Here is a 14,595-nt window from a genome sequence, read left to right as displayed (position 1 = left end):
GCCATTTTCACTCTTCTGTCATTTATAGACAGTTGTTGTTTTACTCTGATGATTTACAAAACTGAAGATCTTCAGGAAGATTCATAAAAAGGACTTTTTGACACATATAGGTTTCTGATAATTTTTAGACTATACCACTGAACTGGGTAAGAAATAACAAAACTGTAATGGAAAACCTGATGGCTTGTGAAACTACTAACAAAAGACCTAAATCAACAAGAATTAATTACATGTGACTGAATGAACTGATGAGTAAAATTTACAATTTTACGACTTTTTCTCTTAAATATTACTGGCTCTTACTATTTTTTTTCCAGATAAGAGTAAAACTTTCCTCTTATGCCAACTATGATGAGCAGCAAGTTGACAAATTATACCTTTGGAAATGAAGATAAGACATTTAGCCTTTTCTCTCTACCTGATCTTTCCAGAATTTGGCTTCTCTATCTGGCTCCCCTCTGGATTTGTTGGCTTATTGCGATCCTGATTACAACTAGTTATACTAATCAGTGTTTTAATTTTTTCTCTTTGTTGTTTTCAGACGTTTTGTGTCTCTTGCTGCTATACTATGACCTTATTAATGCTACTACCTATATTACTTATATCCTATTTTATAAGATTGTTGTTCCTTGTTGTTCCATTACTTGATGTGTAACCAGATCTCTGACAAAACAAATGATGGCTAATTGTCGTGAGGCAATTGATCACATATATAGCTCTATACAAAATTACCTATAATAGTACAACTCTAGTTATAGGAAAAAGCAACAAGGGAGAAACAATTCCTGGATCATAATAGACTAGTAAAAAACATAATCCAGAGAATTTTTAGGTTATTAACAGGGCCTAATCCAGATATAGCATTTGAATAGCCTTTCAACAAAATCCTTGCCTGACCCAGGAATGAGCATTCCTAGTGCTGTGGGACAAATTGGTCACAAAATGCCTCCCAAAACATGGTCAACTTTATGACCAAAAGGAGGGAATATCTAAACAAAAAGAAGAGTCTTGGGGCTACCCTGGTGGCGCAGTGGTTGAGAGTCCGCCTGCCGATGCAGGGGACACGGGTTTGTGCCCCGCTCCGGGAAGATCCCACATGCTGCGGAGCGGCTGGGCCCTTGGGCCATGGCCGCTGAGCCTGCGCGTCCGGAGCCTGTGCTCCGCAACGGGAGAGGCCACAACAGTGAGAGGCCCGCGTACTGGAAAAAAAAAAAAAGAAAAAAAAAGAAGAGTCTTTCTCATCATCCAGTTATATTAAGGGTTAATATAACCCACTGCCCTGAGGGGAATTCAGAGTGGAGAAAAATAGGATGGAGCATTCTGTGCTTTGGATGTATGGACCCTAAATAATAAAGATGCATTTCTAAGGAAGATTCTTGCATCTTCCCATACATAGAAAAGCACTAAAATCATTAACTTGAGATACCTTTGTGTGTGTGTGTGTGTGTGTGTGATTAGCAATAACCTTTTAGGAAGATGTATGCTTGACCCATGTATTCCCCAGACAAGGTGCACTCAGCCACCCCTCCACCCCCTGTCCCCTGCCCCCCTCGCTGCGTAGCTTGCGAGATCTTAGGCTTGTGCGGTCTTAGTTCCCTGACCAGGGATTGAACCCGGGTCATTGCAGTGAAAGCACCGAGTCCTAACCACTGGACCGCCCGGGAAGTCCCCAAAATTTCATTCTTATAAACTGGCTACTCCCCAACCTCTTAGGAGCAGTCCCCTCAGAGCTACTGAGAGGCTATTTCCAGGTCTATAGTCCTCATAAGTTCCTTGAATGAAACTTAACTCACAATTTCTACGTTGTGCATAGAGCAGGAATAATAAAACATTCCTTTTGTTGGTTTTTGACCAAACCAACACTTAGCTCTCTTTTGGTAAATTAACAAAGAAATGATCCAGTCTGAAGGAGTTGTTTCTCTGTTCTGATGCCTTAATTGGCTGCTTCAGGGCCCATCCAAGAGGACTTTGCTAATCAAGGTGTGATCCAAGGACCAGCAGGAATGGGCATTACCTGGGAGCTTGTTAGAATGGGAGAATCTCAGACCCCACTCCAGACCTACGGAATCAGAAACTTCATTTCAACAAGCTCCCCAGGTGATTCATACACACAGTAACTTCTGAGGACTGCAATAGAATTCTTACTTGTCCTATAAACCCATTAGTGAGATTACAAAGGAAAAACAAAGCCAGGGAATGAATATATTGTCTATCTTTTTAACACAACTGACTGTTGGTCACCAGCATAGCACGAGTTTTTTCCTTGGTTACCATTCATTCATTCACTCATTCACCAAATATTTGGGAGGCAGATAAGCAAGCATAATAAGTAATTAACATCTATTGAGCTTGTTTAACCTTCTAGACATCCACGAGGTTATTATGCTTATTTCGTATGTGGGGATATTGAGGAGAAAAAAGAGAAAAAGCAAGATGCCCCAGATGACACTAACAGTGTGCAGTGGGGGAACCGGCATCCGAATACATGCCTCTCTGAATGCAGAACTTACGTCCACCACTCTTTGCCGCCCACACGAGTGTACATTCATTCTCTCCCCTGTACAGGAATGTTGCACAAGGTCAGACTTCCCCTAGTTAAGTAGCCGAGTTCCTCCTCTGGCCCTGTGCATCGGGGCCAACAGCCAAGATCGGGGTCAGAGGAAAACAGTAACCAAGTCCCAGAGCTAACACTTTCCAGGAGTCTGGACCGAGTCTCGGGAGCAGAAGACTAAATCTGCAACATCCTGGTCACAGGACACAAACACCTAGACTTGCCATTTCATCCATCCCTCCATCTTGGTCCTCCCAGCATGGGACTCCGAGGCGAGAAGAAAGCCTAGACAAGCCTTCCCATAACAAAAATGGCCGCCATACACTCCCTGCCCACAGCTGACATGGTAGCCTCCGTTTGGTCTCCATGGTAACGCAGGCCGCTCTTTTCGAGCCGGCCTAGGCCAGGCTTGTAGGGAAATGAGGGGAGTTTCCCTCCCCCTCATTTTTGCGACAGTTGCCGGGAAAGTCACGGCAGTTGGCTGGTGTCAGCTGATTTACTGCAGCGGCGGTGGCGGTGGCGGCGGCAACGGCAGCTTGCAGCCTCTCTGGAGAGACAGAGGCTGGGCTGGGGTTACAGTCCAAAGTTTTCCCACGAGGATTTGCCCACCCCACCTCCTCTCTGGATACGTCCTCGCCTTGTCCTTGTTGCCAGGACGCCTGCAGGTGGTGGGACAGAAAATATCGAGGCATAAGATGAAGCTGTGACAGGTAAAGGGCTTTCGAGCTTCCCCGGGGCGGGGGGGACCCCAGCGCGGAATGTGCCCTCAACGTGAAGGTCAGAGGCCGGGGTTCAAGGGTCACAGCTCCGCTCCAACTGGGGGCGGTGCCAGCTGTCAGAGCGCAGCTGCTGGAAGCTCTGGTCTGTGCGGCGCCTGCAGGTTCAGGCCCACGACTAGGCTCCTGTGCCTGGAGCGTGGGTCCTGCCAGGGGTCTCTGGGACTCCTTGGCCTAGTGAGTGACATTTGCTACTGGTGACACTGGCTTTGGTCTTGAGACGGGACCGCCTTGCCCATCTAAACGGGGTGAGATGCTTAATGTTGATGGGTGGGTGGTTCTTAACAGTGCTTTTGGGAAATGCTGTGCTTGCTTTTGGGGTACACATAGCCTCTCCTGGTACTCTTTAGTTTGCCCTTGCCTAAGGTACTGAGACGTCTGTTAGTACACCTGCCCGCTCTCATCCCTTTGCCCTAAGACTTGGTCTAAGAGGGTTCCTGCTATGCCTGCTCCCTTACTATTGGGTCCCAGCGTTCTGAAACTATATGTTTGGAGTTAGCAATACCCTGCCTTGGATTCAAAAATTGCGTTTTATGTTTTGATTCACTTGCTGTGTCAGTTTCTTAGGTCCTAGCATTTGAAACTATGGCAGCTACAGTTGCATCACAGACAGCACTGGAATTGTTGATGCTGCTGATTTTAGGGTTCAGTGAGAGCTACTTGCTTTTGCATTAGCATTTGCCAGGAGCCAAAAAAGGCAAGCTGTGACTCTTCCCGACGTTTATTGTTTAGGGCTTTATGGGCAGGATGTCAAGAATTGCCTGTTATATGAGAGAAATTGATTGAGTTTTTGAAATATACACACACACTTCTTTATAAGTAATTTGTGACAATATGGAGGTGGAGGACAGCTTAAAAGTGAAAATAATGTGTTGAAATGCCTTTATTATTTCAAATCGGGCAAACAGAACAGTATAAATACGTAGTAAATGCCTTGTTAATTTCCTTTTTTTAAAAAATGTATTTTATTAAGGGACTTCCCTGGTGGTCCAATGGTTAAGACTCCCTGTTTCCACTGGAGGGGGCGCGGGTTCGATCCCTGGTCGGGGAACTAAGGTCCTGCATGCCGCGCGGTGCGACCAGAAAAAAAAAAATTTTTTTTATTGAAGTACAGTTGATTTATAATGTTGTGTTAGTTTCTGGTGTACAGAAAAGTGATTCAGTTGTACATATATATAATAGTTTGCATTTGCTAATCCCAAATTCCCAATCTATCCCTCCCCCCACCCTCCCTCTGTGCAATCACAAGTCTATTCTCTATGTTTGTGAGTCTGTATCTGCTTTGTAGATAAGTTCATTTGTGTCATATTTTAGATTCCACACATGCCTTGTTAATTTTCAGAGATTGTGAGAAATTCATTTAAGTGTCTATCTTTATTTTAAATTTTGTTAATTTTCAGAGATTGTTAATTTTCAGAGATTATTGTGAGAAATTCATTTAAGTGTCTATCTTTATTTTAAAAATGCTTCAAACCCTACTTAACAGCAAGACCGGAGTGTACACTTTGTTTTTTCTTATTGCCACCTGTAGCTAAATTTTAAAAGATCTTGATAATTGGATAACTCAAAGGGACTGGGCTTTGCCTTGTTTGAATACCACTGTGGGAACTTAAATTTTGAGATAGTTAGCCTTTTCTTTCTTTTTTTTTTTTTAATAGGGGGGAATACCAACCTTTATTTACACTTGGGTTCAAGTTCAGAGCCTTCTTAGTATAGCGAAGTGGTAAAAAGCACAGATCCTGGGACTAAGTTTCATATTCCAACACAGAATAATAAGTAAGTGATAACTGGCAAATGTTACCCACAGTCTCTTCAGTAAAGTGGGGAGAGCATCACCCCAGCTTCTAGCAGCTATCATGGCTGCCTCTGCCCCAGTGTCCACCCTGGGTACTCCACCTCAGAGGCAGCTCAGCTAAGAGAGTGTGGGCTCTGCAGGTCTCAGCTCAGTGATTAGGGTGGGACTCAGTGAGTTACTGAACCTCGGAGGTAGCCCCTCACTCCAAGACATTTCACCAAAGGCAAGAAACAGGAACGTGGACTGGTTCAAGGACTGAGTGAGATCTTACAATTTCCTTTGGTTTTCATTTGGATATAAGCTATGTTTTGAGGCAGAGGAAGCGAGGTGGTCTATCTGTGTGACAGGCTTAGCATCGCAGACTCTAAAGGTAGCGAGCTGGTTTTGTGCCTTTGCCATCGGAAGGTAGGGTGACATTTAGCCTTAGTGGTGTCCTCTATGTTAGGTGAGTCCTTAAAGTTTGTTTTGTACCTCAAATGCAGAGGATTGAGTTAATTTTTTCAATTCAGTCATCATCATTGGGCTGTTCAACGTGTATCTCCGGTTTTTTTCCATTCATTGTCTTTTATACCCAGTTTCCACTCCCTCCCCTTGCCCACCAACCCATAGACAGCCATTCTGACGTGTAGGATGTGTATCCTTCTGTTGGTATGTTATTAAATGTGTGTTGTTTTGGGTGCCCACATTTTATATAAATTTATTTAATTATTTGTTTATTTTATTTTTGGCTACATTGGGTCTTTGTTGCTGCGCCAGGGCCCTCTCCGCCGCGGCGAGCGGGGGGTGGGGGGGCTACTCTTCATTGCGGTGCGCGGGCTTCTCATTGCGGTGGCCTTTCCTGCTGTGAAGCGTGGGCTCCATGTGCGCGGGCCTCAGTAGTTGTGGCTCGCAGCCTCTAGAGCACAGACTCAGCAGTTCTGTCGCACGGGCCTCTGCGGCATGTGGGACCGTCCCGGACCAGGGCTTGAACCTGTGTCCCCTGCACTGGCAGACCGACTCCCAACCACTGCGCCACCAGGGAAGTCCCCCTGGGCACCCAAATTTAAAATTTATAGAGGTGATATCATGCATGATCTCATTAAAGTTTTTTCGCTCCCTACTCTCTACTATTTAAGGATCTATTTGTGTTGCTGTCCATTGCTTCTAACTGATACACAGTACTTCAGAATTTCCATCTACTACAGTTTATATGCCAACTGTCCTATTTGTGGATACCCATGTAACGTTCATTTTCCTACCACTTTAGGCAATACTGTGATAAACATACCTTTTAGACCTCTGTGATGCTTTCTTTGAGATACATATCCAGCAATGTGATTTCTGGATCATAGGGTTTTCATATATTTTATTGAAGGATTGCCAGATTGTGTTCCAGAACAAGCTGCTGTGGTCTCTACACCTGCAGGTGGTTCAGGAAAGTTTCTATATCCTTGTAACCCCACCAATGCTTAGTGTTATCCAGCCCCCTGCTTTTTCCAGACGAATAGATGCAAAGTGAAATCTCATTTTAAATTACATTTCACTATTACTTATGAGTTTGAGCCTTTCTTCATGGGCATTTTATCCTTTTGGGTTTTCCCTTTTGTAAAATTGTTTATTCCTTTACCCATTTTTATTCTGAGGTTTCATGCCTTGTTGACCTTCACAAGCTCCTTCTATTTCCTAGATACTAGTCCTTTAAATATTGTATCTGTTCCTATTCTGTCATTTGTCTATAACTTTTTTTTATGATGTCCTTCATTGAACAGAAATTTTCTACTTGATATAATCATATTAAAATTTTTTTGCCTATGGTTTGTGTTTTGGGGGTTTTGTTTAAGAAATCTTTCCCCAATTCTGTGTCACAAAGTTACCTACTTTATGTACTACTAACTTTATAGTTTTCCTTTAAATTTATAGGTATTGAATACATCCAGAGTGTCTTTTTACATGTCACAAGGCAGAGATCCAGTTTATTTTCCATATAGTGTGCCAGTTTTCCTAGTGTCATTCTCTCCTTTTCCCACAGATAAGTGGTACCACACTTACTGTATATTAACCTCTCATAGAAGCTCTGAAAACTGCCTTCTGTTCCTTTGGCTTATTTGTTTGCTCTTGCTCTAATATCATGCTGTTTTAGTACTGTGGCTTTGTATGATTATTTTTTCCTACATGAGTAAGTTTTCCTATTTATTTTGTTTTAGCTTTATTTTGAAATAATTATAGATTAAAGAAGTTGCAAAACTAGTACAGAGAGGTCTGGGTTCCCCAATGGTTACATTTCATATAACTTCACCCAATTTCCCTCAACTGTTACATTTTATACAACTATGGTGAAATAGCAAAACCAAGAAATTGACATTGGTACAATACCTGTATATAGTTCTATGCCATTTTATCACCTGTGTAGGTAGATACCTGTAACTACCACTGCAGTCAAGATACAGAACTACTCTATCACCACTAAGACCTCCTTTGTGCCACCCCTTTCAAGTCAGTTCCGTCTCCCTTCCTCTATTATCTCTAACCCCTGTTCACTAGTCAATTTTCCATCTATACTTTGATCATTACAAGTGTGCTGTATAAATGGAATTAGACAGCATGTGACTCTTTGAGATTGAGACTCATCTGAATTGTTGGGTGAGACAATTTTTGAGACTCATCCAAACTGTTGTGTAATTTGGGTAGTATTCCATGGTATGTATGTACCACAGTTTGTTTAAACATTCACTGGGACATTGGGGCTGTTTTCAGTTTTTTGCTATTACAAATAAAGCTGCCTATGGACATGCTTGTACAGTTTTTTTTGTGGATATAATTTTTCACATCTTCTGGGATAAATGCCTAGGAATGTGATTGCTAGGTGGTATGGTGAGTGTACGTTTAGTTTTTGAAGAACTTGCCAAACTGTTTTCCAGAGTGGCTGCACCATTATACATTCCCACCAGCAATGTATGAGAGATTGAGTTTCTTTGCATCCTCGCCAGCGTTTGGTAATTGTCACTATAATTCACTGTGGTCTTAATTTATGTTTCCCAAATGGCTAATGATGTTAAATTTCTGGTAAGGCAAGTTTTCCATTCTTTTTCCATTTTCAAAGTTGGCTTAGCTATTTGTGGATTTTTATTCTTTTCTATATATTTTGGAGCTTGAGTTTCTAAAGACAGCACAACTAGAATTTTGATTTAGTATGCATTGAATTTATAGGTTTATTTTGGGGACAATTGACATTTTTATAATATTAGATCACCCTATCCAAGAGCATGGGATGGCTTTCCATTTATGACTGAGCAGGAAGAAACTCTTTGCAGTTTTAAAAAATATCGTGAATAGATACTAATTTAAAGTAGCTTATTGCTGATAGAAGAAAATGCTACTGATTTTCATATATTGATATTCTACCTTTGTGTGTGTGTGTTCTACTAGACAGAGATCAAAATCCATAGTATAAATCTTGAAATAGGTTTGGTACTTGTAGAGTTAGGCCTGGAACTAGGTAGTGCTTTTATTCCTGGTTTATCTGTTACATTTCTCTGTGACACTGTTTTGTTTGTTGCGATGGATAAACTCAATGATTAGAGTATGGGGGTTTATAGGTTCTAGTCCCATTTTGTCCATTCATTGTTGCACTTTACAGAGAGTTCGTAATCTTCCATATATGCATGCCAGTGATCGTGGGCAAAACCAACTGAGAGCTTATGTGTGGCTCAGTGAGATCCTGTCATCAATAAGAGCATACCTTACCTTTCTACTTATAGATACTATGATTGTGATGTTAACTTAGAATTCGAACTCTGTGCACATTCATTTGCCTTGATCTGTATCTGATATTTAAAGCCACTTTGCTGATAAGAGCACAAAAGGTATTATTGGAAGAAGTCCTACACCATGACTGCATTCAGAAAGTCCTGTCCAAGTGGAATTTTTTTGTTTTCTATTAAGTAACATATACACGATATTCATAAAATAGTAAATATTCTAAATAAAATTAGGCATCTTTTCCAAAATGTGTTGGTGATGTTTAATGAAAATGTAGGTTTTTTTGGGCTGATGGTTTCTTGTGTTAGTAGTCGTCAAAAAATGTTGGAACAATAAAGAGTTAGGGCCCTGGTCAGTTCAGGGCGGAGAAAATTTCTGAAGTACTGGGAGTTATTCTGTAGGCTCTTGTAGAAAAGAAAACTACTGGAAAGACGTGGCTTTTTAACCACTGCCTCCCATTCAGTTAGCAATTGTAATTTATGACCCTTCAAACTCACTGAAAACATTTTACTAGTGTTTTGCACATACATATTTCTCTCTGAATGTTGGTAGTTAGTATATGTCAATGATAACAGATTGATAGAATGTGCCAGTTACCTTCTGTTCTCACATTCAAGTTGTTTATTTGGCTGTCTTCCTTAAGGGCTCTTCTTTTTTCTAAACATTTCAAATACAAACAAACAGTAAAAAACCACCATTAATGGGAATGAAAAGTTCGCTCTAATGCAATATCAGTTTACTTAGTTTGAAACAGTTTTGTGATTCACTAACAGGCCTTGGTGAGTGTGCTAGCGATTAGTTAAAGTAAACCATGTTAGGTGATTTGCTGCATAGGTCCTAAGACATGTCTTGTTGTGTATGTGTCACAGAGTAAAAGAGGCTAGAATATAGGTGCAACCTGCAGCTGGGGAAAAGCAATTAGTACATTAACAGGGAGTTGATTAAGGAGACTTGTATTAATTGTTGGCACTATTATAGAAAAATTCATTGAAAAGAAACTCTGAAATCCGAAGCATGTAAAATCAAGATGTATTTTAATTTATTGATGGGTACAACATTTTTAAAGCCAAGCAAATGAACGTCATTCATTACTTTGTTCATTTATTCAGTAAATATTTGGGTACCTCATATGTGGCAGAAATTCTAGGCGCTGGGAATACAGTATAGAACAAAACAAAAATCATCACCTTCTTGGAGCTTGTGTTATAGTGGCAGATTCAGACAGGATATAAATAAGTATGACACTTGGTATGTTAAATGACTGTAAGTGCTCTGGAGAAGTATAATAAAATACCATGGGAGTGGTGGAGTTTGCAATTTATGCTGGTCAGGAAAGGCCTCACTGAGAAGATGACATTTTAGCAGAGACCTAAAGTGGTTGAAGGAGCTCTAAAGATGGACTTGCCATTACTTGAGATGCGGAAGACTGTGGGAGGGGCAGATTTGGGGAAGAAGACCAGAGACTCACTTTTGAACATGTCAAGTTTGAGAAGCTTATTAGCTATCCAGATGGAAATGTTGAGTAGGAAACTGCATATGTGGAATCAGAAGAGAGCCACCAGCTAGAAATTGGGAAATTGTTAATGTATAGCTGGTATTTAAAGCTGCGAGACTTGGTGAGATCACTGAGGGAGGGAGTGAGGGAGTATTGCCAGAGGAGACAAGTCCAAGGACTAAGCTCTGGGTATGCCAATATTTAAAGGTCAGAAAATGAGGAGAAATAGAGACTAAAGCCATGGACTTTAGCCTGCTACTAAAGGTAGCAGGAAAGTGTGAAGACTTGGGGGCCAAGTGAAAAAGTGTTTCAAGGAGGAGGAAGTATGAACTATGCCAAATGCTGTTGGTAGGTCAAGAAAGATGTGGATTATGACTTGACACTGGGTTTAGCAATGGGGAGGTTTTGGTGACCTTGTCAAGAGCATTTGTGTGACAGGTGGAAACTTTTCTATGATCTATGCATTGATATAAGGAGGGGGATAATGTTACAAATGAGGACATTCTGATTTGGAAAGAGGTACATATTTCCTTAAGGTTACAGTTAATAAATGGGGGAGCTGGGTCTGCCCTAGTTAGTGTGAGTCTCAAATCTTCATACTTACTCAACACAGCTTACTGATCCCCATATTGTGACAGTTCATCTTCTATTTGGGAAAGCATGTTTGTTTTTTCTTCTGGGTATTTTAATTTATGAACAATGAGAAGCTTCAGTGCTCAGTTTAGAGTTTTGATGACAGTGTGAGGGAAAGCAGTAGGAATGGTTGGGGATGGAGGTGAGATTAGAGGTGGTCCGGGAGATAAGGTTGAAGTTGGTTCTACCAGATGGGATCTGTTTACCTAAAATGTAGGGGCTTGGTGGGCATAGTTTGCTTTTAGGTTAATCAGTAACTCTTGAAACTGAGGCAGGTTGGTGACGGATAGAGCATAAGTAGCTGCAGAAATTTAAAACGTGATTCATATGCCTCAAAATCTATGAATCATTGTTAAAATTGTGATTTATTTTTGACCAGATAGCTCTACAGTTCTTCAAAACCCAGCTCTTGCTTGCTCAGGGCTGAATTAGCGATGAGAAGTAAGTGTAGCCTTCTGTTGCCATCTGCTCATGCCACATGTTCTTTTGAAACAGAATACTGGGACTTCCTTTAGCAAAGCCATCCTAAAGTGTCAAGTTCACTGGGAGGAGATTTCTTGCCACTCAAATAAGAGAGGATTATCTTGTCAACTTAGCGACAAGCTTGGTGTTCAGAAGGTGGTGTCCCTCACAGCTGTTTAATTCCAGACACCCTTTGTTCTGAGGAAGCAGCTCAGTAATTCCTTCATGCATTTTATGATCTAGCTATCTCATTGCATTATAATAAACAGTCTTCATTACCTGATTCAGTGTTTTCTAAGTCTTCAATGAGTTGATAGCAAAGGCACAAGCACAAAGAAAATTCATAATATTAATGACTACTTCCTTCATCAAACCATGAATTTGACTTGAACACACTTTTTTAACAAATGATGTAGGGATGTTCTGAGAATTTGAATAAACCTTTAAAGATTTCTTTCTTCATTCATTGCAATGGTGGCAAGTAGGTTTAGTTATTTAGTCTGTAGTCCCTGCTTTTCATAATCCCCATTGGTAGGTGGGTAGTGGAGGCCTGCTTGCTCTTGTTCATGTGTGCCTGTTCTCATGAGAGAGAATTTGAGTTTGTCTGCAGGTCTCAGAGGGCCTGCCTTGGGGCACAGGAAGCAAACAGACCAAGACAGTATTGACTCTGTGGTGAAAATGCCTGTATTCCTGGGCTAGAAATACATCTTGCTTTTGCATTTGAGCATTAGAAAGGCAATATAGAGAAATGAACATTGATCTGATACTAGATTTTTCATATGTAATCTTTTTTTATAGCTTTTAGAAATCACATGGGATACCAGTATCCCATGAGATTTTGCAGAACAGTATGGTCTTATCAGAGTATCACTCCATAGGTTATTCATGGTTTTAAAGGGGAAAATAGCCTTAGTCAAGTGGTCATAGGTGGCATCACTGTTAGTGGGACAGTGTGATGTTACGTCTCCTGTGGTGATGCAGTGTGAAGTGTACATCAGCTATGAAGGATACTTGCCAAACATGTTTCACTTGAGTTCGATGATGCCTTTAGATCCAACTTCCAGTTTATAGGAAGAAGAGGAGATAGATGAACATGTGATAAATGACATTGTAAATAAAATCAGACAAATCTAAAATCTGGAACATTCTACAAGCAGTTGGTTTTGTTTATTTAAAGTTAATACGAAGAGTGAAAGTTAATATGAAAAATGAAGTAGGACTCTTCTAGAACTAAAGAGTAAAGAGGCATCACAACCAAATGCAGTCAGTAAAACTTGAATATTTTACTTACTGGTTTTAAAAAAATTATAAAAGATATTTTTTAGACAGTTGAAGTAATTTGAATATGGACTGGATTTTAGATACTATTAGAGGATTATTATGGTATTGATAATGGTGATTGTGATAATGGCATTGTGTTTATGAAGGAAAATGTTCTTATTTTTAAACTTGGTGTTTAGGGGTGAATTGTCATGATATGTGTAGGTTATTTTCAAATGGCTCAGCAAAAAAAAATCTCTCTCTTTATATACACATGTATGACAAAGGAAATTTGACAAAATATTATTTATGGAGTGATCTTGAGTGATCTTTATACTATTTTCAAACTTTTTGTATATTCAGCATTTTTTGTAATAAAACGTTGGGGAGAATCACAAGGGGAAAAGTAAATATCATCTTAAGCCTTTTATTAAAAGAACAATCAAATTTCAAAAATATTCCCTTGGGGGACTTCCCTGGCAGTCCAGTGGTTAAGACTCTGCACTTCCACTGCAGGGAACACAGGTTCTATCCCTGGTCCGGGAACTAGGATCCCGCATGTCACACGGTGCAGCCACAAAAAAGGATTAATCTCCAAAACATACAAGCAACTCATGCAGCTCAATATCAAAAAAACAAACAACCCAATCCAAAAATAGGCAGAAGACCTAAATAGACATTTCTCCAAAGAAGATATACAGATTGCCAACAAACACATGAAAGGATGCTCAACATCATTAATCATTAGAGAAATGCAAATCAAAACTACAATGAGATATCATCTCACACCGGTCAGAATGGCCATCATCAAAAAATCTAGAAACAATAAATGCTGGAGAGGGTGTGGAGAAAAGGGAACACTCTTGCACTGCTGGTGGGAATGTAAATTGATACAGTCACTATGGAAAACAGTATGGAGGTTCCTTAAAAAACTACAAATAGAACTACCATACGACCCAACAATCCCACTGCTGGGCATATACCCTGAGCAAACCATAATTCAAAAAGAGTCATGTACCAAAATGTTCATTTCAGCTCTATTTACAATAGCCAGGAGATGGAAACAACCTGAGTGTCCATCATTGGATGAATGGATAAAGAAGATGTGGCACATATATACAATGGAATATTACTCAGCCATAAAAAGAAATGAAATTGAGTTATTTGTAGTGAGGTGGATGGACTCTGTATGACTCTGTCATACAGAGTGAAGTAAGTCAGAAAGAGAAAAACAAATACCGTATGCTAACACATATATATGGAATCTAAGAAAAAAAAAAAAGGTCATGAAGAACCTAGGGCTAAGACGGGAATAAAGACACAGACCTACTAGAGAATGGACTTGAGGATATGGGGGGGGAAGGGTAAGCTGTGACAAAGTGAGAGAGTGGCATGGACATATATACACTACCAAATGTAAAATAGATAGCTAGTGGGAAGCAGCCGCATAGCACAGGGAGATCAGCTCGGTGCTTTGTGACCACCTAGAGGGGCGGGATAGGGAGGGTGGGAGGGAGGGAGACGCAAGAGGGGAGAGATATGGGAACATATGTATATGTATAGCTGATTCACTTCGTTATAAAGCAGAAACTAACACACCATTGTAAAGCAATTATACTCCAATAAAGATGTTAAAAAAAAATAAAGAGCTCATCTCCACTTTTGTAGAGCAGAAGGGTGAATTTGGAGCTGAGAAACAATAAATTGATAACTGGCACTGTGAAGGTCTTTTGATGACACTTGTATCAATTTTCATCTGAAAGTTTCACCCCCATTCTTGATAAAAATTTTGCTGGGTGTACAATTTATTTTTTCCTCAGCACTTGAAAATATCATTGCATGGTCTTTTGGCTTTAATTGAGAAGTCAGCTGTCAAAAAAAAAAA

The 14,595-nt window shown here is 40.3% G+C and overlaps 1 protein-coding gene across 5 annotated transcripts in view; it reads left to right on the top strand.

The window, feature by feature from the left end:
• The first annotated feature begins 3,070 nt into the window (after positions 1–3,070).
• The window catches only part of WDR7 (WD repeat domain 7), a 383,698-nt gene continuing 372,173 nt past the window's right edge, over positions 3,071–14,595 (top strand). For all 5 annotated transcript variants that reach the window (XM_082853270.1, XM_082853266.1, XM_082853267.1 and 2 more), the window contains exon 1: positions 3,071–3,261. The gene's annotated coding sequence lies outside the window, so the exon portion shown is untranslated. The remainder of the gene's footprint in view (positions 3,262–14,595) is intronic.

This window comes from Leucopleurus acutus (assembly GCF_964270905.1).
Source record: "Leucopleurus acutus genome assembly, chromosome: 13".
Classification (NCBI taxonomy): Eukaryota; Metazoa; Chordata; class Mammalia; order Artiodactyla; family Delphinidae; genus Leucopleurus; species Leucopleurus acutus.
This window is presented reverse-complemented; position numbering and strand designations above follow the sequence as displayed.